The sequence below is a fragment of the Protopterus annectens genome, chromosome 3.part1 (genome assembly GCF_019279795.1).
Source record: "Protopterus annectens isolate FY-2018-M chromosome 3.part1, PAN1.0, whole genome shotgun sequence".
In the NCBI taxonomy this organism is placed as follows: Eukaryota; Metazoa; Chordata; order Ceratodontiformes; family Protopteridae; genus Protopterus; species Protopterus annectens.
Genome location: NC_056732.1, coordinates 1,033,845,054 through 1,033,872,972, shown reverse-complemented (window position 1 = coordinate 1,033,872,972; position 27,919 = coordinate 1,033,845,054).

Sequence of the window (27,919 nt, the reverse complement as noted above, 5' to 3'; positions counted from 1 at the left end):
AAACTGAAGGCTCAGTAGTGCTTTCATGTTACTCTGCTGGAAGAAGCTACGACTTGCTATTTTATGTGGTCAAGAGGTACCTCCAGTCGTTATTAGAACTCAGAGACAGTTTGAAAATGGGACTGCTTTCAATTAATAAAGAAGTCCACCAAGTTAGCTTTAAAGACAACTACTCTAATTTTGCCCAGTACATTGCTTTCCACCTGTGCTGATCTTTTTGAAGACAAATTAGGCTAACTTCCAGTTGTGTACTCCATGAAGTAGTTATCAGGCCAGCATGAAAAGTTCAAATAGCCATGCAGGACTGAGTCAAAGCTGAGTTAGATAAAATGTTGCGACAAGGTGTGAGTTGTCCAGTTGAAACTCCAACTGAGTGGGTATATTCCATGGTAGTAACTCATAAGAAAAACTCAGATGACATCAGAATATGTACTGATTCATGAGATTTGAACAAAGCATTAAAAAGACCTCATCATCCAATGCGCACAGTTGTCACAGCCTTGATACCAAATGCCACTATTTTTTTTTGTCTTAGATGCAAAGAGTTCATTTTGGCAAATTCAGCTTGACAAGAAATCGTCATTGCTCACTACTTTCAGTACTCTTTTTGGCAGGTACAGATTTCTGAGAATGTCATTTGGGATAAATTCTGTGAGTAAAGTCTTTCAGTGTAAAATGGAACAAATTGTTTCTGGGTATCCTTGTGTTATTATAGTAGACGACATATAGTAGGAGGTCATGGTGAAGCTGAGCATGACAGAAACCTCAGAAAAGTTCTAGAAAGGGCACAATAAGTGAATCTTAGGCCAGTCCACAGAAATGCAAGTTCTGGCTGCAAGGAGTTAGTTATGTTGGTCATTTATTTATTAGTACAGGCCTCCAACCAGACCCTTCAGACCAAACAGCCATTCTCAAGATTCCAGCTAGAGACAATGTTCGAGCCCTGCAAAGTTTTCTTGGCATGGTTAACTATATAGGCAATTTCATTCCAGAATTGAGCCAACTATCAGCACTGCTCAGAGAGCTGACATGTAAAGATGTATCATGGTCTTGGGTAAGAGCAACACCAAAGCACATTTAATGTCCTGAAACAGAGAATTGCTAGTCCACCAACACTCAGATACTATGACGTTCACAAGCCAGTTACACTTTACTTTGATGCTTCGAAATTTGGTTTAGGTGTAGTCATTCTGCAAGAGGATCAACCTGTTACCTATGCATCGAGAACTCTTACCGAAGGTGAGATGCAGTATGCCCAGATTGACAAAGTGTGTTTGCATGTTCAAAATTCCATGATTATGGTTATGGTAGACCTAGCCAGATCAAAACAGACCACCAACCTTTAGTCACTGTCTTGCAAAAGCCTATGCATTTAGCTCCAGCCCAACTACAATGCATAATGCTGATATTGCAGAAGTATATTTTCAATCTTGTCTACAAGAAAGGCAAACTTCTTTATCTTGCTGATACATTATCCAGATCACCAGAAACACCACAGAGCAACATGAGAATGAGAACCTTGATTTTGAAGTCATGGAAGTGAGAAATTTTTCTTCCACAAGTCTTGATGAGTTGAGAGATCATACAGCCACAGATCCAGTTTTACAAAGGCTCAACCACTTTATCAATCAAGGATGGCTATCAAAGCAATCTAGTTTACCTCAAGAAGTGCAACCTTATTTTCCATACAGAGAGGAGATTTTGTCTGATAAAGTATCATTATGAAAGTAATTGTTCCAAAGTTCTACAACCAGAGTACATTACTATCTTGCATCTTGGTCACCTAGGAACCGATTCTACCAAAAGAAGGGCGAGAGGGATAGTATTTTGGCCTTCTATGTCACAAGACATTGAAAAAGCATTTCTATCCTGTTCAATGTGTAAGCCACATCAACAGAAGGAGCCACTTCAGCTAAACCATATTCTGGAACTACCTTGATCCACAGTAACCACCGACATCTTCGAGTGGAATGGTCAACATTATTTGGTGTTAGTAGACTCTTAGTCTAATTGGTTCGAGACTGACCTACTTCCCATCCTAGCACCTAGTGCTGTCATTACTAAGATGAAGCATCATTTTGCAGTACATGGCAGTCCACACAAAGTTATTTCTGATAACAGCATGTAGTTTACAAGCCAACAGTTCAAAAGATTTGCTGAAGAATGTCACAAGTAGTCCTGAGTACCCGCAAATTGTTTGGTAGAACATGCAGTTCAAAGTGCAAAACAGTTACCAGAGAAGTTAAAATGAAATAATAGTGATGTTTTCCTGAAACTCTTGAATTTCAAAAATATTCCTTGTGATAAACATCTTGGTTCACCTGCGCAGAGACTTCTGTTGAGACAAACCAGAACCATATTACCAACCAGAAGTCAATTGTTGGTTCCATGTGTCAAGAACAACAGGTCAGTGAAAGCCAATCTGTTGAAGAAACGCCTAACCCAGAAGTTCTACTACGATAAAACTAGCAAACCACTCAATCCATTACAAGAGGGAGAAGCGGTAAAGATGCAGACGTCCAAAGGTTATGATCGGATTGGTGTCATGAAGAATAATGATCCAGAGCTGAAATCATACAGTGTGGAATCACAAGGAGACATTTTTAGGCTAAATCAGAAGCATTTGACACTGGTGTTCGAGCCTATACCACAGCACATAGCCTGTGAGAAAGACTCTTTATCTCAGAGTGAGTTGTCTGGTATTTCAATTCCAGAGGAAGTTCCAGAGGACATTTCTGTTCCTGTGACAATTCCAGAAGTTCCTAATATGAGTTGTGCACTGCAGACTGTCCCTGTTGCTAAATTTGGTCCAGACTGTTATGTTACAAGATATGGTCACATCTCTAAACCCTGTAGCAGATATGAAGCAACCTGGACATAAACATTGTGTTTTGTTTCTAATGTATATAGTAATGCATGTCTAACTCTGATATTGTTTTTACAAAGGACAATCTTTTAAAGAGGGAGGATGTAGATCAATGTGTGTATATGTACCTTTAAGAAGCTATCCAAGGGCTGGCACAAGTGTATAAATACTGAGCATGTGCAAGCTAGACTGCCATTTTGTAGTAAGCTGTTGAGATGTAAGCTTGTATGTAATGTAAGGTCTGTCTGTTAACAAGTTCAGTCATACTTTATGATGCTGATGTCCATCTTGATGTGTTTCTATGTATTAAAGCATCTAAGCAACACCCCCCCAGCCTGCTTGTCTTATGTGTTAGAGAAGGATGAGCGACACCTTCCTTCCATCATTTCTTCTCAGGATTTGATTGCATCTTTGATGCAAGACCAGGAAACTAAAAGGGAGGTGGGACCCCACTCCTTTCCATGTCTAATGTCATGACAGATGTAATCTTACTAACAAATTCCACAACAGACTCAGTCTAAATTGGATTCTACTCAAATTCAATATCACCAACAAAAACCCATACCACATTGTTATTGTTTATTCCATCCTCTTTTTTTCCTTACAAAAATTTCAGTCACTGCTCAATAACAAAATCATTTCTGGACCCAAACACAAAAAAAAATCATGATTTCTAGTTGACTAAACTTTCTTGGGCCTAGGCACAAATGTTTCTCAGAGTTTCCGGCTGATGTAAAACTTCTTCAGTTTGTCACCCAACCTACCTACTCTAATATGAAATCCTCTAACCATGCTCTTCTAGACTAGTAATATCAAACAATCCCTCTACAATATCAGCAATCGCAGTAGGCCCACCCACCTACATTTAATGACCAACTATATCATCATCTTCCATATACAGACTACACAGGTAAACAAGAAGGATTCTTCATGCTTATCAAATGAATTATAAAAATCAGTGCTTACCAAGATTATATATTCCCCATTCCGAAGGAGATATGGGCCTCCTTGAAATTGATTACATATATAGATCTGCATTTGTGGGACTGCATACATATCTACTGACTTCACAAGACCCATACATAGTGAAAGTTTTGAAAGATGAGGAGAATAAATCTAGCAAAAGCATATCAGCATAAAGCTGGAATGGGCATCAAACCAGAAGTAGATAAAAATCAAGCAGCAACTGAATGGCCAAAAAACAAAAGAAAGAATATACGGTGAAGGATCAGATGAGAAGGCATGAAATGTGGAATATGCATAAATATAGTTGCAAATATAGAAAACTCCTGGAACAACCTCATGTTGTTCAGGATTAAATGCAGGAATGGTTAAGGAGATGCAAATTCAAACCAAAAGATGAAAGGTTAATATTGGTGGCCCAAGATAGGGGACTATGTACACATTGGTTTACAATGTCCATTGAGCATGTGGGAGAAACAGACAAATGTAAGTTTTGTAAAACAGAGCTGGAAACAGTTGCACACCTTGTTGCTGGTTGTGACATACTAATGGCAGAAGTACTGTATACTGAAAGGCATAATAATGTGGCAAAACTGTTGCACTGGGGATTGTGCAAACATTATAATAATGAAGTTGTTAGATATATATTTAGACATTTGTAACAGTGCATATACACTTCTGTTTATTAGAATATATATGTAGTAAGATATAACAGTGAATGTACACTTTTGTTTGCTAGAATATATGTAGGAAAATGTAGTCACTTAGATGCATGTACATTTCTGTTTGTTAGCATGTATACATAGAAGGGTTAAACTGCTCTTAGCTGAGAAGTAGTAAAAAGACATCCAACTGAATGTAATACATTTTGTGCCTGGTACAAGCTTCAAGGAAAATTACAGATAAGAAACCAGATGCAGGGAGGATTGGAGACAGAAGCAGAAATGACTCCCTAAAAGTTTAAGGGGTCCACATGAAACAGAACACAAAGTAGCTTATCAACAGACTGCATGACATCAGATGAATTCCAAATGTATTAACATGAACAGACTGTTTCACAGACAAGATCCGAATGGCACAATAAAATGTATATAAAGGACATTGAAAATGCATGAGGTACATGTCGGAACATGTTTGTTCTGAGGTAACTAGAGATTAACATTCATATATGTGTTGAGAAGTTAAAACCTGAGACATTAAAACCTGTAAAGTGTGACAGTATCGTATGTGCCGTCTGTTACACAGACAAGTTATTTTATTAGTAACTGCACAAAAGTTAATATATAGTGCTGAAAAGGTTAATAGTCTGCAAAGTTCAGTGCATTAATCAGACTTTGGTTTCAGCAAGCAGCTGCAAGCAGGCACCAGCAGCATTCATCACATTCTTCGTCATTAAATAACTTTTCAGAAGTACCTGAAAAACACTGGAAACATGAGTCACAAAGTATCATAGAAAATGATGGTCTACATCACATGGGATCACCCATTACTAACAATTCAAAAGACAGATGCAAGAAAACCAGATATAGTGGTCCATGAAAAGAAGGCAAAAGTAGCATTTATCATTGAAATCGCTACACCTAGTGACTACAGTGTCTTGCGTACAGAGAGACACAGTCATAAAATATCAGGATTTGCAGGCAGAAACAAGAGCAATGTGGAAGAAAAATACCCAGACAGTTCCAGTAGTAGAAGTAGGGGGAACAATGAATCTTATAAAAAAGAATCTACAATTGTATTTAGATATGTTACCGATACATGTAACTCCATACAAATTGCAGAAGGAGTCATTACTGGGCACACTACGGCTGCTGCAAAGAGCACTTCTGGCCAATATCAAAGATTGAAACAAAACTAATTTCATGAACTTTAATCATACTTTGACTTAGGAATGGGTTCCATTCCCATCATGGTATTAGAAACCCAAAAGACTTATAGAAATTAAAAAAAGACAAAAACTAGTGTTCACACCTCACCATAAGCACATACACATCCCTATCAGATCTCAATCACCAGCTAACATCAACCAACTTAAATCCCACTTATCATCTCTTGACTGGTCCTCAGTAGCTAACTAATTGGATGCAAACCATGCTGCTGTGAATCTTACCAATATGCTACTAAAGATTCAACGCATATTTCACTTAATCACTAGGCTTTACAAAGCCAACTAAATCCTACTGCTAACAGATCAATTAAAGGCCTTTCTAAAACTCATAAATAATGCTTGTTGTTAGGAGAAACACAATCCCATACCTACTTACATAACAATATTATACTCAGTTGTGTAACCTAGCAAAATAAGCAATCAAAAGATATGATGTAAATATCTTCAAGTCAAAGCAAGATTCCTTAGTAAACAGACAAATGTTTTTTGGACAGAAGTTATTCCTCTTACTGGTTGAAACAACAAATGTTAACAAATCCCTCCTCTACCACCTCAGCCCTACTGACTTCCTAAATAAAATCATCAATCTCCCACATATACATTCTAAATACTCACAGTTGACAACCAATAGATACCTTTCCCCTACATCTAGTCATTCCTTCCACTTCAAGCTAATTAAGGCAAAAGACATTGAACTGCTCCTAGGACAAATTCCACTGGTTGCACCAAAGGGATCAGACAATGTAACTCCATGGTTTGTGTAACACTGCTGAGAATTTCCTTCTGTCCCCTTTCTGGGCAGTTATCTTGTTATGGTAAGGGGGGCTTCTGCATCTCAGTGAAGCTTTGATTTATACCATGCAGGGTGACTCAATACAGGCAGGCCATGGAAGAGAGAACAGATAAAAATGGTCCAGTAGAGAAGGTAATGACTAGTCACTCCAGTATTTTTACCAAGAAAACCATATGGATAAAGGTAACCTGAGACATGTTGAAATGACACTGGAAGATGAGAGCCACAAGTCTGAAGATGTCCAGGAGAAGACAAGTGCAAGTAGTTCTAGAGTTTGTGATATGGACAGATTAAAGCCAGAAGGATGTACATCTGCTGAGCTGCTCATGGATGAAGAAAAGTCTGATGCTGCAAAGAGCTATATTCATCTTGAAAATACAGATGTGTAAGTTAACTTACCAAAACAGTAGATGTCCAAACAGATCATCATCATTGCAGTAGCCTAACTGTATGGGTTATATCCAACCAAGGACATGACAACTGGCCAACATTCAAATCATCAGGGCACCTTCCGTGCACACTAACTACTGAGGGTTTGATATGAGCCATATAAAATAAGTGGTTAGGACTTCAAACTTCAGAACTTTTTTTTTTTACCTCAGAATAAGAGATTCTAGAGCTCTGATTATAAGGCATATGCTAAGGAAAAAAATATCAACACCCTGGCAAAAAAACAAAACACAAAAAGACAGGTAGAGGAAGGGTGCAGCAGTGATCTATTCAAACATAATGTATACAACTGTATTATGTTCATCACTGTTGCAGTAGCTTAAGATGTACAGGTAGATTATCAGAGCTTAGAAAGGAAGGAGACCCTGGAGAATAGTCCTATCAAAACCTGATCTAGACCTGAAAAAATAATCTTTTGCATTGCTTTGTAAAAGTATGCACAGATGGCCAAGTTACTACCTCTAGAATATTTCTAGAGCCCACCTTTTTCCCAAAAGCCACAGAAGAAGCCAGAACCCTGGTAGAATTGGGTTTGACCTAGCTTAGAAGTAACTTGTCATGGTGAGAATAGTAGAAAATAGTACCATGAGATATCCATTTGGAAATTGTCTGTTTTGACACCTATTGTCCCTTTTCTTACCTTCATCGGAAATAATCTTAAATCCTGATGGTCTTAGTTCTGTCAATGTATTTTTTAAGTTGCCTATGGACATCGAGAATGTGTAGAATTCTTTCTCCTCATAATTTTTGGATCTGGAGAAAATACAGAAATGAATGAAAAGTTAACTCTGAAACCACTTTAGGCAGAAATGAGGGATTTGTTCTCAGAGATACCCTATCCTTATTAAACATGAGAATGGATTGACTCACCATAAGAGCTTATAACTCAGATACTCATCATGCATATGTCACACTTTTCCAAGTCAAAAACATCAATTCAGCCTGAAATGAAAAAAGCGTAAGTGTCTCTAAAACAATATTGAAATCTCAAGAAGGAGCCATCTGTCCTCTAGGGGGATGAATATGTAGAACCCCTTTCAAAACTAATCCACGCTTTTGTAGAAAATGGGATCTATGGACAGACAAGCAGAGATGGTTGACAGGGAATCTTGAGAGAAGAATAAGAAAGGCCAGAGGATAATAAATAAATGCAATTATTGAAGAATATGATTCATCTGGGCCTTAAAAGGGACCTGGTTCTTAGTTTGACACCAATTAGAAAATCTTTTCTACTTGCCTATATATGATTTTCTAGTAGCTGGTTTCTTAACATCCTTTAATACCTGCTGTACATCTTCAAAAAACAGGTGCTTAAAAGGTAGTAAAACTATTGTCCAGGCAGTCAACTGAAGATGTTTCAGGATGAAGTGTATCAAACAATTCCTGCCTTGTGTAAGTCCAATCTGTGAGGAAGCCTGTGGTAATTGCCCACGGCTATTTCTACAAGAAGAGAGAACCTCCATTGCCTGGCCCAAAATGTAGTCACCACAATTATCTTTAGAATGGCTTTCTAAATGTTTTGACTAACCTTGGAAATCAGTGGAAAGGGAGGAAAGGCATATAGGAACATTCCCGTCCATGGGAATTAAAAGGTATCTGTCTTCCAGACCTATTTGTAAAGAATCCCACAGCAAAATTTCTTTAACTGTCTGTTGTGAATGGAGGCAGTAAGATACACTTAAGATGAATCAATTCCTTGAAGACACTTTGGGTTCAATTTCCACTCACAAGGGGCTGTTCTGGTTCCATTCTGGAATAATGTTTTGTTCTGACAGAATGTAAGAAGCCTGAGAGGAAATATTGAGATGAGATGCTAGCTCCCAGGCTATAACAGCAAGCTTCCATGAGGAGGAACACCTGCCCTCCCATTTGTTTATTTACCACATCACTATAGTGTTGTCAGTAATTACAAGTCTTAAGGTCCAATGTGGATTTAGAGATTTGAGACCATTTATTACTGTCAGCATCTCTTTGACATTTATATGTTTCAGTCTGTCTTGTTGGTTCCACAGATCCTAAACTTTCACCCGCTCAGAAACAATTCCCAAAACAAAAATTGGAGCATCTATAGTTATAGACTGAGAAAGAGCTGGAAGGAAGAAGGGGAGTCATGTGCTTAGAGATAACTAGTTGTCCCACCAAATTAATCCATTTTTGATAAATCCCAACATTGAAATCTGAAAGTAGAGGGGATGTTCATGTTAGATCCCAACAAATTTAAGAAACCTTTGACTTTTTCTCATGTGCAGTCTGGCTAGAGGGATCATTAGAATAGTAGAAGCCTTGAAACCCAGAATCCTGAGATATTCCCTGGCTTACATCAGAGATAGGATTGGTAAATTCAGAAACTGTTCCTTCTACAAGCCTCCTTTGTCCTGAGGAAGAAACACCTTCATGCCTGAAGCATTCAGAGGCAACCTAGAAAACTATTATGTGAGAAGGAATGAGAGATTTATGTAAAATTACCCAGAAGCCCAGACTGAAAAGAAGATTTTTTACCCAGCCTAAGGATTCCTGACATTTCGAAAAAAAGTCTGCAAATGTTGCGCATTGCTTAATTATGGAAAATGTGAATGCCTTGTAACCAGCACTGAGCTATAACTGGTGCCAGACACTTTGTAAATACCCTTGTAGCTATAGATAATCCAAAGAGTAAGACAGGGAATTGAAAATGTAAGCCAGACCCAGAAAATCTTAAGAAACATCTGAAATCTTTTAGAATTGGAACATGATGATAAACATCTTTTAAATCCAGAGTTACAAAAAAACAGATGTGGAATGAGAAGTAACAGGACATGAAGGGAAAGTATCTTGGACTTTGAGACTTTGATGTGAAGATTTAAAAAGAAAGTTCTAGGACTGGTGTCCAAGTTCCCTCTTTCTTTAGCATCAGAAAGATCCTTGAATACATCTGCTTCCCTGTTTATTTTGGGGAACTGGTACTATTACTCCTAGAGGCAGCATTTGCTGTTAAACAAATTTTAATCCAGAATTATTATTATTCTGAAGTCTCTCAAAAATTTGTTAAATTCTTTATCCTCATTTTTTGCAATAAGGAAAAAAATCATCTGTGTTTTTTTGTAAAATATTACCTTATTTAAAAAAAGCATCTCTATAAAACACTTTTTCAAAGAAGAATAGTAGTAGAAGATGAGTGCAATATATTTTGTGGTACATTATGTCCATTTGTAGAAAATATTGTTAGAATTTTAAGAAAACATTGGAATAATATTATGGTTGATGAGATATTGGCACAAAGGCTGCATTGTGTTTTAAAAGTAGCCTTTACCAATTGTCCAAGTCTGATGGACAGGTTACTCCATACAGAGGCTAAACAAGACGTGGAAAAGGTAATGTGGAAAGGGTGTAAAATATGCAAATATAAGAATGAGACATCTAGTCATGTTATTAATGGTTGTAAATGTTTCCTAGTTAAGATTTTAAATTCTTATATAAAGGTTGTAGTTTACTGTAATTTATATTATATTGGACAAACTATATGACTGGATAAGGAATGGATTTTGGAACATTTGTGAGATATACGTAATAAGTCTAGATGCAGGCCTACTGCCATGCATTTTGAAAGTGAACACCATTCAGATAGCTCTGGTTTAAAATATTTTATTTAGTACAGATGTCATAATGATTATTTATATGTTAATTTATCTGAGATTTTATTGAAAAAAGAAGCTTGGTACATATTTAAATATGATACTTTTAATAATGAACTTAATAATTAATTAATAATAAAACATTTATTAGAATTGACTGATTAATTGATGAAATTTCATTGGTTAATAAGGGTTTTAACTGGTACTTATTTATGGTTGTTTTAATGAATGTTGGAACCAGTAGAAGGCTAACAGCTGAGGCGCTGGTTCTTTTATTTGCTTTAATAAAAGTCTCGTTTTATGCTCTGTTAAAAGGAACTAGTTGTAATTATTAGTAAACTTGATTTTGGATGGAATTTTGAACAGTTAATTAGTTTCTTTGGTAGACTTAGTGGTAAAAACCATCCATGTTCTCCTCTGAGACAGACAAAAGTGGCTCTCCCTTGCTTGACAAGGTCACTCCAACAGATTCAGAGGAAGTGCCTAACTCCCAGTCATTAGTGGCTTCTCAAGGAGCAATGCTAGCAGGATTGAAAGAACTTGATAAGTGGGTGCTTGATTTGTCCACAACAGAGTCTCTAATCAGTAGCTGAGGAATTGAGGTAGATGGCCTGACTTTCTTTTACTTGTGAACAGGGGAGGGAAGAAATGAATAGCCTGAAGTCTGTTCCATGTTTAGCAAAAAAAAAAAATGTGTCTGAAAAATGGATGGAAGAGCCCGAGAAAGCTGATGAACTTTTTGACAGGAAACATTGAAATTTTGTGGGAATTTTTTTGTGACAACCCCCAAAATACTAGCACAAGCACTTATCAATAATTAACACAAAAAAGAAAATATTTTATAGAAAAAAATGAATTTGAAACAGTTTACCCAAACAGCCAAACTTAACTAAAAGTCAGCTGCCTGAAAAATTTATTTAATGAAAACCAATAGAAACATATTTCCTAGCTAAAACCAGACATTTTCTATGAAAACAAGTCCTCAGAGAAAAAAAATGGTAAATTGGAAGGTTTTCTCCAGATGGGTGTTTATCTGGCTAGCTTTGGTGAAGCACTTAATGTATGTTGATCACTCATAGCCTGCAGGAAGAGTGCATTTCAACACCAAGAAAGTTCTGGAGGTTTGATGCCCTAACTATTGATTTTATACAGCTCTCCCTGAGCCCCTCCACAGTTATGGCTCATGGAACTTGCCCTGAAACTTTAAATGCTGGCCATTTGTCATATCTTTGGTAGAATATACCACATACAGCTTAAGCTACTGCAACAGTGATCTAATGATGAACATCTTGGAATGTAAGAACTCTGAACCATAGGTAAACCTTTAGTGGTTAACAATGATATGTGAAGGATAAACATTGACATTCTTGTAATTAGTGAGCAAAAATGGACTACAGTAAGCCATTTTACATAAGATATTCAACAGATCTTCTACTGTGGTAAAGAATGTTACAAAAGAAATGGAGCAACCCTAATATTTTTATTTATTTATTTTCTTTTCTTTTACATTTGTGTAGCAGGAAAGTCCGACTGGAACAAGGTCCATTTACAGCAGAGGTCCGGGGAGAAAAGCTCCATAACATAACAGTACAAATAAAACAAATGACAAAAAAAATCTGTACAGATGCATATATGCAATCAGAGCTCTATGTCTTTATATGACAACACATAATCCATGAATGACAGAAAATTTCTATACAGTAGCATATACACAATCAAGGAGAGTTTTTGTACCTTCGTTTGATTTGAGCAAGCTTGGTATATAGATAACATAACTTTGAATTCCCTATTGGTAGTACAAAGCATAAAAATGAAGGAATGGAATCTGGAAAATAATGCTGTTCGGGAGATATGTTAAAGTGTGAGAAATAGTTTGTAGGATAGTAGTTCCTGATAGGGAGTATTTGAGTATACAGAATAGCTGAGGTAAGCAATGAGGAGAGGAGGTGTGGCAAGTTAAGAGGAGAGCAGAAAAGATTTTATGTGATATGGTGACAGAGCCATGATTGCAAGAGGTGTGACTTTAGTGATGTCTTGAAAAGTGAGAATGATGGTGCAGAGGAGATATTTTGGGGGAGGTTATTCCATTCCCTAGCAATGATGTGGGAGAACATACTTTTCCCTGGAGTGTTATTGGCTTTGGTTATGCAGAGCAGGGTTTTGCTGGACAAGCATAGAGGGCGATTTGCAGAATATTGGTTTAGAAGTTGGTTTAGGGCTGGGGTTTTCTGAGGGTTCCTTATTATGCTGAAGGTGAGGACTAATTGGTGATAGCTAATTAGCTGAGGGAGTTCTAACCACTGTAGTTGCTTCAGGGCAAGACAGTGATGACTTCTAAAAGTGGAGTTGTTAGCAAATTTTGCAATTTTATGGTAACATGACTCTAGTTTGTTTAGGTCTGTTTTCCTGATATGAATTAGGATTGGTGATGCATACATTAGGGTAGACAAGAGGTGGGTTTGGGCTAAGGAGATCCTAGCTTGGTCTGATAGGAACTGTTTGTGTTTGTATAGGGTTCCTAATTTCTTATGTACCTTTGTGATGGTTTGTTAAGATATGGACATTAAAATTTAGATTGTTATCTATTTCAACCTCGAGCAGCTTAGTGTGAGGGGAGGGGGAAGATTGCGGTCCCATTTTTGGAGGTGATAGTGGAGGTAGGAGGTGTGGATTTAGATTTATTGGGGGTAAAAAAGGAGTAATTTGATCTTGCTGGGATTTAGAATGAGTTGGATATCGGTAACCCATTGTTCCACAGAGCAGAAGGATTCTTGGCTAAGGTTTTGAAGAGTGGTTATGGATGGGGATGAGCAGATTAGGGTGGAGTCATCTGCATACTGTATAAGTGATGCATGCAGGGTGGAAGTATGTAGTTTGTTAGTGAAAATGGTGAATAGTAGAGGACCCAGTATTGATCCTTGTGGGATGCCTATAGTAGTTAGTAATAGAGGTGATAGTGTACTTTGCCATTTAACTGATTATTTTCTGTCAGAGAGATAGCTTCTAAACCATGAATGAGTAGAGGGTGAAGGATAAGGTTGACAGAGTGTCTAAGAGTAGGTTATGGGAGACCATATCAAATGCTTTGGATAGCTCTAGGAATATGGCTGAGATGAATTTGTTGTTGTTTCTTAGATGGTTAATCTGATTGGTAAAGGAGAGTAGAGCAGTGGTTGTGCTATGGTTTGGGCGGAAACCATGCTGTGTGGGGGAGAGGAGGTTATGTGAGGATAAGAAGTGCATTACCTGGGTGTGAATGCATTTCTCCAGAAGCTTGGAAAAGGGGGACAAGATAGCAATTGTCCGGTAGTTTGATAGTTCATAGGAGTTTCCACCTTTGTGAAGGGGAATTATATGTGACACTTTCCATAGATGGGGTACATAGGTTTCTTGTATAGAGCGGTTTATAAGAATTGAAACAGGATAAGCTAGTGATTCTGCAGCTAATTTTAGAAAATTTGTGGGTAAACCATCTGCTGTGAGTGTGGTGGGGTTTAATTTAGAGAGTAGCTTTTTAACTGAAGAGGTTAGTACAGGCGAGAGTGTGAAGGTGGGTATGCTAGTTTGTTCTACAGTTGGGGTGGTTTTAGTGTTCTTGTTGGATAGTTGGATAGATAGTGCAAGGATAGATTCTGTGAAGTGATGGTTGAATTCTGAAGCTATGCTATAATTATCAGAATTGTTGTTGGGAGATGGGGTGGTAGTTTTGCCCTGTTTTAGAAGGGTATTGATGGCCTGCCAGAACTTTTGGGGGTTTCTAGAGTGCTTGTTTTGGATGTCTAAGAAGTAGTTTTTTTTTATCTACTTTTGTTTGTGTTTTGGCCTTATTTCGTAGTTCATGATATTTCTGTCTGTCTTGGATAGTGTTATTCTTTTTCCAGTTTTTCCAGGCATTGTCTCTGGCTTTTATTAAGGCTTTTGTTGTCCTATTTAGCCATCGGGCATAGTTAACTTTAGTCCTGAGTTTCCTAATGGGAGCTAGTATATTTAGTACATTCATAAAAGTAGTATTAAAAAATCAACTGCCTGGTAGAGTTTTTAGTGGATTCCAGTCCTGCTGCTGGAGCATACTGTTAAGAGTTTGTGGATTGACTTTGTGCTCATCCCTAGTCTCCTTGAATAGCATGGGTTTGGGTATTTGTGCCTGTTTACGAAGGAGGAATGTGGGGCAGTGGTCATTCAATGTATCAGGTAAGCAGCCCACATGATAATTTTCTGTGGGGATATTAACTAGTGTCCAATCTAGAATGGAGGTTCTATTGGATTTTTTTGTCTGCTGTGGTGGGCTCTTGGATTAGTTGTGAGAATCCAAATAAGTTAATATGATTTGAGGGGTTGTTGGAGTTGCAGGCTAGCCAGTCTAAGTTTAGGTCACCTAGCAGGATGGTTTCTTGGGGTAGGTTGATTGTGGCCCATTGTAGTATCTCTTCTATTATAGGTGAGTTATTTCCTGGAGGAATATAACTACAGAGGATGTTGATAGCAGGATGGTTTCTTGGGTAGGTTGATTGTGGCCCATTGTAGTATCTCTTCTATTCTAGGTGAGATATTTCCTGGAGGAATATAACTACAGAGGATGTTGATAGCAGGATGGTTTCTTGGGTTGGTTGATTGTGGCCCATTGTAGTATCTCTTCTATTATAGGTGAGTTATTTCCTGGAGGAATATAACTACAGAGGATGTTGATAGCAGGATGGTTTCTTGGGGTAGGTTGATTGTGGCCCATTGTAGTATCTCTTCTATTATAGGTGAGTTATTTCCTGGAGGAATATAACTACAGAGGATGTTGATAGCAGGATGGTTTCTTGGGTAGGTTGATTGTGGCCCATTGTAGTATCCCTTCTATTACAGGGAGTTATTTCCTGGAGGAATATAACTACAGAGGATGTTGATAGCAGGATGGTTTCTTGGGGTAGGTTGATTGTGGCCCATTGTAGTATCTCTTCTATTATAGGTGAGTTATTTCCTGGAGGAATATAACTACAGAGGATGTTGATAGCAGGATGGTTTCTTGGGTAGGTTGATTGTGGCCCATTGTAGTATCTCTTCTATTATAAGTGAGTTATTTCCTGGAGGAATATAACTACAGAGGATGTTGATAGCAGGATGGTTTCTTGGGTAGGTTGATTGTGGCCCATTGTAGTATCTCTTCTATTATAAGTGAGTTATTTCCTGGAGGAATATAACTACAGAGGATGTTGATAGCAGGATGGTTTCTTGGGTAGGTTGATTGTGGCCCATTGTAGTATCTCTTCTATTATAGGTGAGTTATTTCCTGGAGGAATATAACTACAGAGGATGTCGATAGCAGGATGGTTTCTTGGGTAGGTTGATTGTGGCCCATTGTAGTATCTCTTCTATTACAGGTGAGTTATCTCCTGGATGAATATAACTACAGAGGATGTTGATAGCAGGATGGTTTCTTAGGGTAGGTTGATTGTGGCCCATTGCAGTATCTCTTCAATTATAGGTGAGTTATTTCCTGGAGGAATATAACTACAGAGGATGTTGATTCTCTTTTTGTTTTTAAGGGACATAACAGAGCCTACTGTGTCTGTATTCTGGAATTTGGGAAGTGGGGGTTTTAGTGGGTGGAGGTTAAGTGTATTTTTAAATAAGATTGCAACTCCACATCCCTTTTTGGTACCTCTATCTTGCCTTAGGATGTTATAGCCTGGGGGAAGAATTTCTTCATTTTGTGTGGCAGGTTTTAGCCAGGTCTCTGTAACGATTAGTATGTCTGGGGAGTATAGTGGGATATGAATGTGTGAAAGTCATGTAGTTTGTTGGATATGCTACGTGTGTTTATAATGATAATAAGTTTGTCTGACTTGTGTTTCTGGGATAGGATTGGGTTGCTTGTGCCTGGGTTGGGGTGTATGTCCCCTGAGACTAGTAGCCATTTTCTGAGGGATAGTGTGAGTTTTATGGCATATTTATTTTTATTTATTTATTTATTGACATTTGTTAACTGGGTTAGTCCAGCTGGGCTTGTGGCCCATTTTCAGTGGAGACCCGAAAGGAAAAGCTCCAATACAACAGAAAAAAAGATACAGTTTACAAGATAAAATGCAAGAAGTAATTATATATACAACTTTGTACTTGTGCATTCAACATATGGAGATTATACAGAGATAGAAATTCTTAAGTCAAGGAAGAAAGATATTAATAGTTGAGCAGGATAATTAAGTATATACATTATTTACATCAATTCAATAAACAAACTTCAAGAACTTCAACAGTGGTGGTTAAATATCATTTAAGTAGAATGTAATTTGTGAGGCGGAAGAAATGCCTATGTATAAAGAGAAGGGGAGAAAACAGAAGTAGATGAGGGGGAGTTAAGTTGGGGCTTGACAGGGGCAGGTTTTGGTGTTAAGTAGATGAAGTTTTAGTTTCTCTTTGAAATGAGATGGGTGTACTATACTGCATATTTCTCTAGGAAGTTATTCCAAGCTTGGGCCATGGAGTACTTATATAAGAGTTTGCCCACTGATTTTTTGGGAAAATATATTTGTAGTAGATGCTGGTTAGATGTCCAGAGGGTATGAGGTGGAGAGTAGATGGTGATGAAGGAAGAGAGAGCAGGACATGCAGCAGGTTTATAAAGAATAGTGTGTATCATTTGAAGTTGGGCTAATAACAATAGATGTGGGAGTTCTAGCCAAATGAGAGAGTTTAGAGCAAGGCAGTGGTGCATATTGTAGGGAAAGCCAGTGATGAATCGAGCTATCTTATGATAGGTTTGCTGGAGTTTGTTTAGGGTAGTAGTTTGCATATGTATGAGCACAGGGGCAGCATAAAGAAGTGATGGGAGAAGCAGAGCTTGAGCAAGGGAGAGTTTGGAGTTAGTAGTTAAGAATCTTTTGTGGTGGTATAGTAAACCGAGCTTTTGATTTGTCTTCTTGATGCATTGTAGGATGTGTAAGCTGAAACTGAGTCCATTATTGATAATAACGCCTAGGAGTTTGGTGTGGGATTCAGGTTTGATAGTATTGTGATTTAAGGAAGTGATGGCAAAAGAGGATTTGTGGTGAGCTAGAGAATGAGGGAGAAATAGTAATAGTTTGGTCTTTTTAGGGTTGAGGATGAGTAGATTAATAGATAACCAGCTTTCTGTGGCTAGGAAGACCTGCTGAGTGAGGTCTTGGAGTTCAGAGATGTTATTTGAGGTAGAGATCAGAGTAGAATCATCTGCGTATTGTATGAGGGAAGATGTATTGCAAGCTGTATGAAGATCATTGGTAAAAATGTTAAATAGAAGGGGCCCTAGGATGGAGCCTTGTGGGACCCCTGTTGGGACAGGTAAGAAAGGAGAGGAAGAGGTGAGCCATTTTACTGATTGTTGCCTACAAGATAAGTAACTGGAGAACCAGGCAAGGGAGTTGGAACTCATATTGAGATTAGCAAGTTTGGATAGTAGGAGAGTATGGAAGACTGTATCGAAAGCTTTAGATAAATCAAGGAAGAGACAAGATATCAGTTTGTTATTATCTAGGGCCTCAGCAATGGTATGAGTGAAGGATAATAGGGCAGTAGTTGTGCTCTGGTTGGGAGAAAAATCATGCTGGGTGGGAGTGAGCAGGTTGTAATCAAGGAAGTGTTTGAGTAGTTGTGAATTAATACAATTTTCAAGTATCTTGGGGGGGGGATAGAATGGTTATAGGTCTATAGTTAGATGGGTCAGTTGAGTTACTGCCTTTATGCAAAAGGATAGTGTAAAAGGATTTCCATAATAGAGGGACAGTAGACTCTTGTATAGATCTGTTGATAAGTATGGATACTGGGTAGGCAATGGAGTCTGCAGCAAGTTTAAGGAAGGAGGGAGGTAGGTTATCTGCAGAGGGAGAGCAACGTTTGAGTTTTTGGAGAAGTGATCAGATGTAGGAAGTGGAAACTGGGTGTAAGGAAAAGGGGGTTTTGTTGGATGGGTTGGGAGGGGTTGTCAGAAGAGTAGTATTACAGCTGGGAGGCATGAGTGTTTGAATAGTTTCAGTGACATGTTTATTGAGCAGAGTAGCTGTTTCAAGAGGGGGTAAGTTAGGGTAAGGGGAGGGGTTTCCGGGGGAGCCAGAAGAAAGGATTGTATTAATGGATGTCTAGAACTTTTTAGGGTTGGATTTGTTATTAAGTTGGGCAGTGTTATAGAAGGACTTTTTGTCATTATCGGTATACTTTTTAATGAGATTTCTCAGACATCTGTAGTTGTGAAATAGGGGTAAGTCTTTAGTTTTTATCCAAGCTTTCCATGCTTTGTCCCTTTCATGCATAAGAGATTTTGTTTTTTTTTTGAAAGTCGGGGGGCATGGATAGTTTTTAGTCTGATTTTCCTGGAGGGGGTGAGCGAGTTCAGGGTGTCAAGGAAAATGTTATTAAATCTATTTGTGGCATCATTGAGAGGGATTTGCTTGAGGATGGACCAGTCTATGGATGATAAGATAGAATTAAATTGGGATAGGTTGAAGTTGGAGAGTTTGCAACAGTCTCTATAGAGGTGAAATTTGGGTAGTTGGAGGGGGTGTCGAAGTACAGAGATAGGTAGGTGGTCACTAGGTTGGTCTAGGTGAGTTGTGGGGGTATGGTATAGTGGAGGGGCGTTGGTTAGTATCCAGTCTATTGCTGAGCCAGAGTTCCTATGTTTATGTAGATGAGTTGGAGATGATATAAGCTGATGAAAACCATGTAGATTTATACTAAGTTGGGGAGAGTCAATTTTCAGTTTGGACCAGTCTATGTTGACATCACCCAAGATGAGGATTTCATGTGGTATGTTTTGGGAAAACCAGGATAAAATTTTCTCAAGGATTGTTAAGTTGTTTCCTGGAGGGATATAGATGGAGGCAATAACTAGTTTTTATGGGTGTTGAGGTGGTAATTTAGAACTAGGAGTTCTGCTGGATGAAAGTCAGAGAGGGGTGAGGGAAATGGAGAGAGGTTGAGTAAATTTGAGTATAAGATGGCTACACCACCTCCTTTTTTTGGTGTTCTGTCTGAGCGGTAGATGTTATAACCTGATGGGAGTATTTCCTTACTTGAGATATGTGGCTTAAGCCATGTTTCAGATAAAGAAATAATATGTGAGGTAGAATGGGCTACCCATGCCTGGAATTCAGTAATTGTGTTGGCTAGGCTCTGAATGTTGAGGGCATATATGGATAAGTGATTAGTAGGTGAAGAGTCTGGTAGAGTAGGCAGGCAGTAGGGAGATATGTTAGAGGGATTAGGGGAGGTAGTGGCTAAGGGAGGTGGGTGGTTGTAGGGAGAAATTGAGGGGCCAGGGTTGGGGTGGATTTTGCCAGATGCAAGTAAGCTATTTAATAGATAAAACTTTGTAGTAATGGCAAGATGTAGTTTATGCAACTTAAGTTTAGGTTTATAAGTAGGAGGGAATGCTTGCACTCTGTATAGTTTGTGATAGCATGAGGTGGGGAGGTTGAAAAGGGTAGGGGAGATATAAAACACGGAGGTTGCATTATGGTTGTTGCTGGTAGTACAGGTAGGAGAGATAGATATTGGGCTAGGAAGGTGGTTATGATAAGCTGTTAGAGTTGAGAGTAGGAGGAGAAGAGAGGTGGAAATTATAAGGTGTTTCATTGTTTTTGAGTGGGAGGGGAGAGGAGGAGTGGCTGTGGAAAAGGTTAAACTAAGGAAGTGATGAAGTAGAAAGGGTTAGTAAGAAGTTGATTGTTATTGGATGTTTGGGAAAGGAAGGGGTGGGGCATGATGGTATAAAGGAAATTGTAATGGGGTGGGTGTGAATGGGGGTAGGGTAGGGGAGTGAAGTGACCCAGAGCATAGCAAGGGCGAACAGAGCGGGGCTAACACCCAGGTCACAGTAGCGCATACAAGAGACAATCAGTGAAATCAGTAAAAAAGTAGCATGACAGGCTAGGGAGAAAGAAAGAGAAAAAAAAGGTGGATGATATAGAATAAAAGCCAGAGAAGAGTATGTACTGAGAAATCAGTCTTAGGAGACAAAAAAGCAGTAGGGGGAACATCAGTCCAAGTTGGCAACAGCTAAGGACACAGGAGTCTATTGAAGTAACACTATATAGATATTATATATTATATAGATACTATATAGATAGGCTATATCTATATCTATTATATACTATATAGATACTATATAGATAGGCTATATCTATGTGTTTTTGGGTACTGTTAGCCTTTTGTGAGGTTTTGTGGTTGTTTTGTGTACGTAGAGTAATGAGTTGTTGTTAAATAGTGTGGAGCATATTACTATATTTGTATTTGTGTGAGGTTTTGTGTGTGTGTGTGTGTGTGTGTGTGTGTGTGTGTGTGTGTGTGTGTGTGTGTGTGCATGTGTGTGTGTGTGTGTGTGTGTGTGTGGGGGGGGTGTTATCTGATAGGTAGTGTTTGTTGGTATATTAGAGTGTATGGATGTGGTGTAAGCTAGAGTGGTGAGAGTTAGTAGTAGTAGTCCTAGTATGCCTTACATGTTGTGGGGGTGCATGTGGAACAATGTTACATGAGGTACAAATTAAATTCTATAGGATCACTGAAGTACATTACCTAACAAAAGACAAGAAACATCAGCAGAAGGCTTTTCAATAGAGTCTTGTATAAAGGCAATTTTTATAACTCATTCAGACCACAACTGCAATGTGAGCATTGCCCATCCCGCTATTATAGCATTTCCTTTGACATGTGGAAAACAAGAAGGGTAACTGAAGAACTGCAGCTGTCTAATGCTTCACTACTTTATGCTTTTATCCTGCATTGTCTGTAGATCAAGCTAATGTATTTGCTGAGATATTCAACTTGTTAGATACGCTAAATAGGGAAGTGGACACTGGTCTAATCAAAGGCTTCTACTCAACAATAGGCATGCATATTTCACAGGTGTAATTGCTTTTGTTTTATTTTTAAAATCTTTACATTCATGAGGCCATACAACCATATGACAGAGCAAGTATTTTTTAATGTCTGCTTTATTTAGGTTCTTGCAATTGTATGGTGCTGTGGTGTATTAAATAGTTTTAGAGCCTCACCGTGGTAGATTTTGCTTGGTTCTAAATTGGGGTTCCTTCTGCATGGAGTCTACATAGCATGCCTATAGTCACATGGTTTCATTTTTATTTGAATAGTATTTATTAACATTTTCCACAATACAAAAAATAATAAGTATTAACAATTATTTACATATTTTCCAAAAACATGCCATAAGTAAATCGATGAACCTCCAAATTGTTTTCAGCTACATGTGTGGTGTGTAGTGCAGAGTCCAACAGGAGGTTCAAGGCTCAATTCTGGGACTCTCAGAATCACAAACTACAATCCATAAGTTATAACTGCAAAGTACAAAACTCGCTGTTATACATTAAAAGCATTTTACTGCTGAGTCAAGCCCAGCTGTACCCCCAAAGTGGGAAGGCTGCAGCCCTGCACTTCTTGTTGTTGTGTCTTTCGGCTTTTCCCGGTTAGGGGTCGCCACTGCGGAACTCCGGTCTGCTAATGATTGGCAGTAGATTTTTATGTGCCAAGTTGCCAGCTCTGACACACAACCTTCAATTTAAGTATGCCCATTCACACGCCCATTCACGCATGTCTCCACACAGAAGACGCTCTAGCTGAGAATCGAACAGGACAACATCTTACTGTGAGGTGACAGTGCTACCGCAGCACCGCAGCCCTGCACTTCTAATACTTAATATATATTAACTCTGACATTCTTACAAGTTGGAAACCAGAGAACTGTCTTAAAGACATTTTGGACTCTGTATACATTTTCCCTTCTAGTACTTAAGTATTCTGCAAGTTAATGAGAGTAATCTTTTTCCTTAAATATACAGTGTGAACTCATGTAGTACATGTGTATATGTATTTGTGTTACAATGGACTGGGCGGGATTAGTTCTCTATGTTACTCTGAATGATTGTTAAAGACTCAGGTGCCCACACAAATCTCATCTAAATATAGTGGGGATAGGTGAAAGAAAAATCAAGTTTTTTTGATGCCATATACATTTTTTTAATTATGCATGTTTTTGTTATTTTTCATGTCCTGAGCTTAAACATATATAGACATGAAACTGAAATGAAACTAAAAACAACACTATCCAATACAGCATAAAATATAAAGAAAGGAAATGTATACAATATAAAACTCTAAAACACTGCTAAACATGATCTTGAATCACTGTAAGCAAGACAGGATGTTAACACCATTTCTATCCGTGTCTCCTTATGTTACTTCAGTTGCAATAGACCACTTTTTTATACTTTGTAGAACATTCCAATAATATCCAGGTTAATAAAAGGGTCAAAATCAGTCCTTGTTTATGACCCCAAAGATGACAGAATGATCTCAATCAGACTACAAGGTGTGCCATTCAACATTATAGTGATAAAAATGTATGCTACAACTACATATGCTGAATATGAAAATAACTTTGAATAGTTTTCTGAGGATCTGCAACAACTTTTAAAAATTTAGACAAACAAGGGAAAAAGATGCTATATTCACCATAGGTAATTGGAATACTAAAGTTGGTAGTCAAAGTACAAGTAGGATAATGGGTATGTTTGACCTTGGAGTATGAAATAAATTGGGACAAAGATTAGTAGAGTTCTGCTAAGATAATTTGTTGGTCATAGCAAACAGTCTCCTTCAGCAGCCTAAGTGATGCTGTTATACATACCTATCACCAGATGGTCAATATCAAAATTAGACTGATTATATTCTTTGCAGTCAGAGAGTTCTATACAGTCAGCAAAAACAAAACTTGGAGCTGATGGTGGTTCAGACTATTAGCATCTTATTGCAAAGTTTACAGTTAAATTAAAGAAAACAAGAAAAGCATAGGCCATTGAAATATGAGCTTAATAATATTTCAAATTAATATCTAGTGGAGTTAAGGAATAGATTTAAGGGATTAGACCTACTGGAAGTTAAGTGTTCCTTAACACTGTCTGTCTTCAGTAAATCTACTGAGAAACAAAAGCATATTGTAGCAAGAAGCCTTATTGTCCCAGAATAGTATTGACAGCTACTGAAATTACTCAAAGAGAAATCTAAAGCTAACATGGCAGTCAACAACATTAACTTAAATGCATTAAAAGAACACTGGCCAGCTTTCATGGCACCTTCTAGAATATTATTTCCAATAATTTGAAAGCAACATTATGCAATCATCGACAAGAGTCAGATTAGCCAGTTATATTTATGAATGTTCTCATGCTCTACACCTGTAGTTTTCCTTTACACAAACAGTGCATTCATTGCAGACCTTGTAATAAAAGCAAGGATAAGATATAATGGTAGAATATTATTGTTTTAACTGCTTCTCCTGGGCTAGAAATTATCCATAATATTTTTGTTGATAACAAGGCACAGTTGTACCTCCTTATCTAAACTGGCAAAGTGCAGCCAAGTCTTACAACAATATGTTTTCTGGCCTAGTCTGTTCAGAAACAATGAACAAAATAATTTTACCAAATAAAATACATTCTATCACTTATATTTTAGTGTTTTACTTTTTATAAATAGATATAGTACTTAATGAACTGTAGACAGAATTTTGTGACATTGTCCAGGAGGTGGTATGAAACAAAATTCCAATTGGAAAGAATATTAAGAAAGCAAAATCAAAATAGCTGTCTGTGAAGGCTTTATAAATGTCTGAGGAAAGAAGGAGACCAAAACACAACAGAGATTGGAAAGCATTTCAAACTGAATGCAGTTACAGAAAATAGCAATGAGAGTTAAGGATGTTTGTTTAAATGAGAAGTGCAAAAAAAATGGAGAAGACAATAGAATGGGAAAGACATGTTCAAGAATATTGATAACATTAATGTTAATTTCCAGGTAAAAGTGGGCATGATAAAAGACAAAGATAGGAGGCATACCTCTCAACTGTCCCTGATTTCCAGGGATGTCCCTGATTTTGACTCCAAAATTTAGCTCTGTCCCTCTAAATCCCTCCTAAAACTGGTGGCTCTTGGAGGAAAGGTGGTGAATTATACTCAAGAAATATTGGCAGTAATTAAGAGTTATCGATTTCCTTTATTTCACAAAATGTACAGTAATTAACATTATTTTATTCTGCCAATGTTTCAAGTTAATAGTATTAATATTTTAAAAATGTCCCTGATTTTTCTGGGTTTGACCCTAATTCTTTTGAAATATGTCCCTGATTAGTTGAGACCTATGAGGAGGGATCTAACAGAAGCGGAAGATATTAAGAAGAGATGGCAGAAATGTATAGAACAATATTAAAAGAACCCTAACATTACTGATACAAATGAGGGCAAGGCTAGTGATCTTGAGCCAGCCAACCTGCAGATTGACGTTAAATGTACCATAGAAGGTCTTGCTAACAACAAGGCTACACGAAGTGATGTCACTCCAGCTGAATTGCAAAAAAAAATCTTGCAAAATGATACGTTACAGTGTAGCTTGGAATTTGGCAACAAATTTAGAAAACACTGCAGTGGCTGTTAGGTTGGAAAAGGTCACGTAATAGCCATGTGCCAAAAATGGCAGTGAAGAAGAGTGTTCCAATTATTGAACAATTGCACTTGTTTCACATTCTAACAATGTAATACTTAAGATCCTGCAAGCTATACTCCAACAATGTATGGACTGAGAACTGTCAGATGTTACAAACTGGTTTTAGAAAGTGTAGAGACATCATAGATCAAATTGCCAATATTTGCTGAATAATGAAGCAAGAAAGGGCGTTCCAGAAAAATAGTTACATCTGCTTTACTGAGTATTCTAAATCCTTTGACAGTGTAACTCATAATGATCTGTGGCAAGTTTTTTAGAAAATGGGGACACAATGTCACCTTATTTGCCCTTTGGGTTATGCAAAACAAGAAGCAAGTTAGAAATGAATACTGAATGACTGGATCGTTCAAGACATTGGAAGGAGCAGGACAAGGCTGTGCATTGTTATTCATTATTTAATTTATATGCTGAATGTATCATGCAGAACATTGAATTAGATGAATCAGATGTTGGATTCAAAATTGCTCGGAAGAAATATTAACAACCCCCAGATATGCATATGATACCTTTCTAATGACTGAAAGCGAGGAAGAGCTCAACAGCCTTTGTTGGCCAACACCAGATGATGCTGAAAGTAGATAGCAGAAAAGCTGGCTTGTTGTTTAACATCAAAAATAAAATACAATTATGTCATCTAGCTCTATCAACTTTTTGCGATTACAAAGGGAAGGAGTGGATGCAGTAATGGATTTTAATTTCCTGGAGTGAAAGATCTCTTCAAATGGTGACTTCAGCCATGGAATTTAAAGATGCTTGATTTTCAGAAGGAAAGCTATGGCAACATTGGTTAAGATTTTAAAGAACAAACACATCACTTTGTCATCAAAGGCATATATTGTCAAAGCTATTGTTTTTCCCAGCAGTAAAATATGGATGTGAGAGTTGGACAATAAGTAAGGCTGTGCACTAGAAAACTGATGCTTTTAAACTGCGGTATCAGAGAAAACATGAAAAATTATATGGACTGCAAGATGAACAAATCAGTCAAAACTTAAAGAAATAATGCCAGACTGATTATTAAACTAAAGATCAAGCACTTTGGCCAAATAATTAGACAGGAGCCAGTAGAAAATACACTGATGCTTGGAAAGATGAAAGGCAAAATAAGAAGGAGGAGGCAGAAGCTAAGGTGAATGAACAGCATTACTTGAAGTAATGAATATGAATTTGCAAGAAGAAGCAGTCCTTGACATCTAGGTCTGGAGTACTGAAGTCCTTGAGCTCTTGAAGAATAAGATCTGATTATATGACTAAGCAACAATATAAGAATACCTTTCAGTCCCACTCTTACAAATATATAACATCTGTCTTACACAAAGTATAATGTCAAGCATGGAAATTGACCCAAGTTAAATCATTACTCACTGAAGCTAACTCTATTAACGCATCACACTTCTGTCCAGTTTTCATCTTGCTAACTTAGGTAAGATGTTGAAAAAGTAATTGGCATCTCATTAGCACAGTACATATGTCAATATAAACTCATTTCCCGTAAACAGCATGGTGTCTGGACAGCACATAGCATTATGACAGCACTTTGGACACCAGCAGATGAATACTCAGTAATATTGCCAAAGACCTATTTACCGGTGCAATCTTTATTGGCCATGTTTACCACACCACCCTCATAAACCATATGCTAGAAATTGACGTAAGTCAAGAGGTGACTCTGTAGTTCCCATACTATCCTTTTAGTCAAAACTGTGTCTTCTGCATCAGTCAAATATCCTCCTCAAAGGAGCTTTTTGGGAATTATTCATGGCCCTTTTACTATTTTCCATCTTTATTAATAAATTCCCCTATAACCTGTTCCAGCTCCCATCTTACTCTGTGTAGTCAGTGTGGACTTGCTCCACTGTAATGACTCATTACCCTTCCTGGAACTTCAAATAGAAACTTATATCTACCCACTTATTAACTGGAATAATTTTTTAAACAATTTTATTAAATCATCATTTTAAACACAGGCAAACATTCATTAACAGAAAAGAAAAAACATATTAACATGTTTTTCCATTTACATACATTATACATCATATATATTTTTTCATAATTATCATCAGTCCAACATTATATGAATTGCTGAATTCCTGATTTCCCTTAAATCTCACTCCTCCTCCTCCTGAACATTATTCTATGTGTATTGTTCCTACAATTTCCATTTATTTCTATGTAAGTTGCCCCTTCCATGTACTAAAGACACTCTTTCAGTTCTTTTACCACTTTTATAACATCTAATACTTCAAAACAGTTAGTTTCAACTTTGATTTTCATTTTCAAGTAATTGCTTTTTTTGGCAGACAACATAAACATAATAAAGCCTTACTATATCTGGGCAATTCAGATTTTGTGGACCAGCTCAAAAAATAATATCCTTAGTTTCAGCCATTTGTTAATCCAATATTTCTGACAGAGTACTCTGTACATTTCCAAAACACATCCCTAGCATACTTCTCAAACTCTTAGTGCAAGAAATCTGGACAAAGCCTGAAAAGATGGGGGAACAAAGGCCCAAAAATAGGGACAGATTTTAAATATTGCTCTTATAAACTTAGAAAGTGGCTAGAATAACAGGGTTTGTGTTAAAATACATATTCTGAAAGATTTGAAGTCTGAAATTCAAATGCATGTCATTATTTAGAGACTTCAGTCCTCAGATTATCCTAGTCATTTGCAAGAAAACCACACATTTTATGAGGAATAGACCAAAAATATAAGGCAAAAATCTGGACATTCTGTGAAAATCTGGACAGTTTAGAGGTGTGGTTCCTAGACACCTCTTTCTTCCCCATCACACCTCCAACATTTGCTATCTA